The 6,861-nt window shown below is 41.3% G+C and overlaps 1 long non-coding RNA gene across 1 annotated transcript; it reads right to left on the bottom strand.

Moving 5' to 3' along the window:
* Window positions 1-261: 261 nt before the first annotated feature.
* LOC125689190 (uncharacterized) lies at window positions 262-5,792 on the bottom strand. Its single transcript, XR_007375111.1, has 3 exons — window positions 5,750-5,792; window positions 879-1,041; window positions 262-347 (listed from the first exon to the last, which is right to left on the bottom strand). It is a non-coding gene; the product is annotated as an uncharacterized LOC125689190 (long non-coding RNA).
* Between the last annotated feature and the right edge of the window lie 1,069 nt (window positions 5,793-6,861).

The following is a 6,861-nucleotide window of genomic DNA, read 5'->3' as shown; positions in this document are numbered from 1 at the left end:
AATGTTTCAGTGACAAGTGTGAGTGCAAAAACCAGGACGTTGTGCAACATGAGGAGCTGTGAAAGCAAAGGCCATTCTGCAAGAGATTACACAGGCTGTAAAGCCAGCCTGTCAAAGTAGCTTTCCCCCGCCTTTCTGAGGGAGGCCTAAGATAGAGAGAGCCTTTGTAAGACATCATCAGCTCTTGAATCACTATAACATTAGACAGAAAAGCAGCCAGGTATCATCTGCACAGAGAGAAGTTCCTTGTGTAGACTTTCTCAGTCTTCTTATCACAAAACAATCTAGGAGGATTTTGACTGAGGAGATGAGGTATCTCAATTCTTTGCAACAAACCAAGCCCGAGCCTGTAAGAAATGAAAGATCTGAGGACAATTTAAAAAAAAAAAAAAAAAAGACTTCAGTGTAGCCTCACCCACTGACTTTTTGCACTTGCACCAAATGTGGGCTCTTCCCATTTCACAGCACGTACTTTCCTCAGACACAAAAGCCATTTAGATACACAACTCTTACTGACTTTCAGAGGAAAGGTAAGCACTTAAATGCACTTGTGCCTTCACAAATCTCCCCCTAGTGACACAGCAGTAAAATTAATTCTCCAATAGTTGCAATAAAATGTATTCACCGATGCCCTACGAAACATCCCAAATAAAAAAATCAGGCTTATGGGAACAAAAAAAAATGCACAGGGTAAATGCTCCTCTTCCCCCACCTGGAGAGAGGAGTGGAGAAACCTTTGGGACCAAGGTCAAAGGGGGCTGTGAACCCCATGCATGGGCTGAGGGGAGGCAAGAACTGAAGGCTGCGCATTGGGTTTGTAGCCAAAAGTTGCCATCAACTTCAATTCCAAAAGTAAAGATGACATCTGAAGGACATACCTTCATGAATCCATTCCAACATGTGACCTTAAAAAAACACTCTACTGGAAGTACCTTAAGCTCTCTGGAATAGCTACCCCAAAGGTGATTCATAAATGGCTGTCAGATGCCAGTCTTGGTGAGAGGTGGGTTCCAGCATTTCTCCTCCTCATCTCACCAGTCTCTGAAAGACAGGATGTTCAGGGATTCACAGCTATGACATTGGAAATCATGAGCTTGAGCTCACTGTCTGGGGTTGGGACTGATCTGCCACACCCATGGGTGTTTCATTTTACTTTGAAAATATATTAAAGCCTTTTACAAACCCCAGTTTAGGCTGAAACAGACCAAAAAGCCTGTATTGTACACCCAAGATCTAAACATCATCACAGAATAAAGCAGCACGTTGGGTATTTGTCAGACAACAGATGTGGGGCCAAAGCAGAAACTAGTACAAGGTTGCAATGAACTTCTAGGATCTGTAACATATCACATCATACACCGACCTGTCCATCACCAAACACAGACCCCCCCAGTTTCCAGGCACACAAGCAACACCTCATCTCCCCCAGCTGTAAACACACACACACGACATGCACTCCAGATCCAGCAATCAGAAGTGCACACGCCTGCTCCAGTCCCAGTGAGCACACAGCACTGTGCTCAGCAGGACTCCCACAAAGTGAATCCCTAACCACACATCTCAGTTTTAAAAAGTTAATTTTAACCATTACCTGAAAGGCAGCTCATCCACAAAGCGTAGATCATTCGCAACAACAACGACATCAGGAGAGAGAGAGGAGTTTGGAAGGGGGGAAGCCTCTTAATTACATACAGTGCTGCATGACTTCACAGAGCAAAGCTTTTCTTTAAGATCTTAAGACCACCCACAAGCATAACACATGGCCTGGAACCTGAAGAGAATATCTGAACAGGGGTCTCAGCATAAGGATGGGAGGCAGGCAGTTTTGCCTGGGCATATGCAAATGTTTGTTTCTATGGGATCAAATAAAAATTAACTATTTGTTGTGTCTGGTCAGCATTTGTCTGAGCTGGGGGGCTGCTTGGTAAAACATGGAGAAATAAACCTCAAAAACCTGAGACACGGGAGGATTATTTGTCTGTGCAAGGCTTTAGTCACGGTTTTTGGTGTTTTATGTATGGATGTTGCGCAGGAATAGGACAACAAGGGCTTTGTTCAACTTGATCATCTCATCAAACAAGGCTAAAAGAATAAAAGTTGGGATGCAAGACTAAATGGATATGATCTGAATGCATATTTGTGTTACATCTAATACAACCAGCATCATAGATGAACAAGATCAAATAAATGGTAAAACCTGACAAAGAGAAGAATAGATGGTGTGTGGAGCCATCTGTTTTGGAGGACACCCAAATCTGTCTGAATCAGGAAGGCCAAACTACCAGCTATTCTAAGATCCTCCATTCCAAGAGTGGCCTAATACGCAACTACACAATCAGCTTCTCTCACCATCACTTTGGCTGCAACTTTTTTGTGCAATTAAGTAATTTATTCCTTTCTTCATCCTCCTGATTCTAATGAATCCAAGCCACAAACAAGCCCCAGTTGCTCCTATTCAAGGAGTCTGATTGCATCTGGCAGTAATTGCTGAAAATCCTGAAGAGGAAACAGGGAAGGAAAGCATATTGTTTGTGGGGGTAATAGGTGAAGACCTGCCTCTCTTGACCTATAATACATTAGTGTCAGTGAACATTTGGCAGCCTTCAGATGATTAGCAATGAAGATGAATCAAGCAAAAAAAGAGGTAGAAATCTGCCTCATCTGAATCGCCAGAACTGCATAAATTTGCATGTTGATTAGCTGTTCTTTTGTCTGTGTTCCTAATTATTATGACACATTATGTCTTCATCATGCAAGATTCTGATCTGTCTTGTTCAAAATGCATGTAGAAAAAAGTGCTGTTTATTGATTCAACATGTAACTTTAATTTTTATGTTTGCTTTAATTAAATACATATTTGATTGCTTTTGACTGGTGTCTCAGATATTTTTTTTTTTTTTAACTCTTATTTACTTCATCCTGTTGACAAACAAACAGGTAACCTTTCTTTATTCTCAGATCACTTGCTGATTAAAATCCTCCCTACCCCCATCCTCTTCTTCACACACAACCACCTTTGCTTCCATGTTAGAGCAAAGATTATTTAAAAAAAGGGTCCTTAAGTAATGAGTGGTATCCACAGTTCTGAGCAGGACTGCAAGGACTTCAACAACATTAACAGTAGCAAAGAAGTTCATGTACAACACGGTCAAGTTAATTTTCTTACACCATAAACTCATTAGCATTACCACCAATAAAGTGTCTGGAAATGCAGACCTTCTGATCCACAGCATTAGTTACAGCAGGCTAGATACTACCCATGAATTCTTCCATTGACTTTCACAGTAGCAAGATTAAACTGTAGAGTTCCCAACACCAGAGGAAGCAAAGTCCCCACCATTCCACTGACTCTTGCGTGATTCCAACAACCACAACACTCTACCTGCCTCTGGTAACTGGGAAACTGTTTCTTCTTACAAGACTTTCTTGGTTAAGCAGCCAAAGAATCAAAGCCAAACAATAAAAAAAAACCAAAATAAGTAAACATCCATTGCTTTGACCTAAAACAAGCTTCCAGTATTCTTAGCATTTAAAAAAAGCAACATAAGATTAAATTTCAGTGAAAGATTTCATAGTATACTTCAACTTACATTTTATCTTTTTCAAGTTTTGAGATAAAATTGAACTCATTATGAAAGTTAGCAGCATGTTAAAAGGAAAACTGGGGAAACGTATTTCATTGTAGAGCACACTGAAATGTATAGAAATGTTGAAATGAAACATGAGGGTTTTTGGGGCTTTTTTCCCCAAATTGAAACAATTCTCTGAAAGTGGCACAAATTCACAATTTGTTTGACAGAAGTCTGCATGTCTTAACCAGAACCTCAGTTTCAGATTAAACATTTGACCTCTTCCCTGCCCACTAATTAGTCTACCTTCACATGTGTATTCATTTTGGAAATTGATCTGTACTGAGGTAAAAAATATTTCTCTGGATTTTTTGTTCCCAATAAAGAAAAATAAACAATCACTGTTGTAATTAGGAAAACTAAGTAGCCCACTGAACTTGGCAACAACTCCTCATACTGTGGGCCAAATATGAGTGTCAAGACTTTGGTTAACTTCCTTTAAGCATAAAAATTATGTGCTTTATTATTATTCTTTTCTAAAATCCACTCTTTCAAGGAAAGCAGCAAACAGCCTATTAGATTTTCTTTAACAGCAATAGGAATATGCTAGTCTGTGTACAGATATTAATCAAAACTGTACTGATAAAGATGCCTGTGGGTGATAAAAGCTGTATATACAAACAGTTGATTTAGCTGTTGGTTTTTTTTGTTTGTTTGTTTGTTTTTTACTGTTGTATCTCTGCCAAATCAAACAAGATTTAAAACAATGTTTACCATTTTTCACTGTTAATGGCACATGATTGGCTGCAAGGGTAATCGGTTGCTTGGTACCCAATAATCATCGTGAAACACAGGTAAATACAAATCCATATTTTTAAGAATATGGACACATAATTAACACATTGTTACAGCGTAATGACTTAAAGTCTTCGACATCAACCCACAAGGCAAGGAGGAAAAACTTGTTGCATTTTCAGGCTATCCATCTTCATTTTCCTTAAGTGCCAAGAGTATCTGATCCCAATCTAGAGGCAAGCAGTAACTACCACCCTGGACATCCATTGCAGTACCCAGAAGTAACAAAAGAGCTAAAGGAAATCTCACATGTGGACAATAAATAATAGAGATAAATCAAGTCAGCTAATAGACTCTTTTCTGCACTTTCCTTCCCAAAGCACTTCAGCACATGGCCCACACAGAGGCACAACAGTTCTGGGCTCACCCAGCCTCTACAGTAGCCAAGCACAGCCAGAGACAGGCAAGTGTACTGCAAACTAGAGCAAAGCACAATGGAAAAGGGTGCCCTGCTGGCATGACTGTCATGGGGCAAGTCAGTACTCCTCATCTCTGTCCTGGTAGCACTGACCTGAACACAAAGCAGCCACATGATTACCAGTACTACCCTACGTCCAAGACCACCGCAACCATCAGTACATCAAGGCACTGCAGGTATCAAAGAGGACACATGATTTTCATTCACCACACAAGAAATCATGCTGATGAACGGATGCAGTGCCCTCTCCGTGCTTTATAGTACCTTGGGAAACACCAGACATCCTCCAGTTCTCCTTTCCCAGTAGCATCCTCAGCTGAGGAGGGAGGCAGAATGCAAGGAACTCGGCAAGCAGAAGCTTATTCCTGTAGTACAGCCTCATTTCTTCCAGCAAAAGCTGTTCACACTATCCACTGACTTCCATCCCCTCCCATCATCCTTTCCTCCAACTTACTTAATCAACAGGAAGGACCCAGCCCTTCCTCACACCTGGAAATCAACCCAGCTGCATTACAAGAACCAAAGACCAAATAATTAGATCTTTTGTAAAAGCTTCCCATTCCCTCCTCCTCAGCCCATGAAAAAATAAGAGCCTTATTTTACATCTGGTCAAGTTTATATTAACATTAAAATCCCAGAAAATGCACAGTTGAATTGGGCTTCTAACTACAATGAATGCACCAAAAAGCTCCCTCCATTTCAGTATCCATTTGCCCTAGATTACACCTCACAGTACTGCTTTCTGTCCAGGATTGCTGCAGAGCCCAACCATAAGGCTAAAGTCTTGGAGGGAAGCTGGAGACACCAACCAAGAATTACCAACACACTGTGTTACAGTTGGTGTTAGAGCTGGAAAGATTGTCGTGTTGAAAATGGGACAAGAAACAAACAGGGAAGGAATGCTCACCTATATCCAAAGATCTAGGTTCACAGGAAAGACTCCACTGAAGAGGGATCTCCAGAAAGAAAACCTTCCCCAGCAGCAGTCAGCCTTAAATAGGGTCTAGCAGGAGGGGTGTAGCCAGGCTGCTGGTCACACAGCTGAATTGCCTTCACCTGTGCTTTCGTGGCTGAATCAGTCCTTTCCCCAGGTGATCAATCAGTGGTTCAGGCCATGACTGAACAGTTCCCATACACACTGGAAATTGACTGTGACTCAGCCTTGTGGAAATTCACTCTGCAGACATGAGTTCTTCCTAACTAACATCCAACAGGCTTCCCAGCTCCCAAGAAAGCTCTTACAGCTACTAGCCCAAGAGTGGCTGGAACTAAATCTCCTAAAAGTAAATCTTTTAGATCTGGGATGGTTTGGATTCAAGCTAGGATGTAGAAATGAAATAACTTGAGTTGCATTGATGTATGAGAGTCTCCTGTCAGTGGGGAGAGGGCATAAATCCATCTTCACCCTCCTTGACTTTAGCATTAACAATGAGATATTGCTGTCTCACCTGATGGGTGGCAGAAGTCTAGGATAAGGTACTAAAATTATTTTCAGTCTTTTCTGCTGAGACTTATCCCATGACTCCTGAAAAAAACCATTATCTTCAGCATTAAATTCCTCTCTCCTGTGGACTTCTGATCTGCATTCTTTGCAGCACTTCCCCATGTCTACACAGAGCCACTATGTGACATGACATGAATTGAATTGTCAGAAGTAGACAGGTGAAATATGTCTATACCTACATCTTGGCGAATATAAACACCCTGCTACCTCCAACATGACAGTGGAAGAAAAGCAGCTGGTTACATTCAAGCAAGACAGAGGTAAGACAGATGGGAGTCAGGAAAGCATCTTTAAGAGCTTCTCACTTGTGTGCAGTATGCCTGGCATGAGGTTGCATTTCCAGAATCGGGTGTTTGTTTCATAATTTAGGAACTGCTCTTGGATTTGCTACTGATGCTAAGATTTCCCACAGCAACCTATGCAAATAACACTTCTGTTCTCTTCCATTGGCTAGCAGGCTCTCTCCCATCCTGGCAGGTGATGACCTTGTCTCAGTTATTCATGGCTGTGTCACT

The sequence above is a fragment of the Lagopus muta genome, chromosome 2, assembly GCF_023343835.1.
Source record: "Lagopus muta isolate bLagMut1 chromosome 2, bLagMut1 primary, whole genome shotgun sequence".
In the NCBI taxonomy this organism is placed as follows: Eukaryota; Metazoa; Chordata; class Aves; order Galliformes; family Phasianidae; genus Lagopus; species Lagopus muta.
Note: the sequence above shows the minus strand (reverse complement) of the source record. Positions and strands in the feature narration are given on the sequence as shown.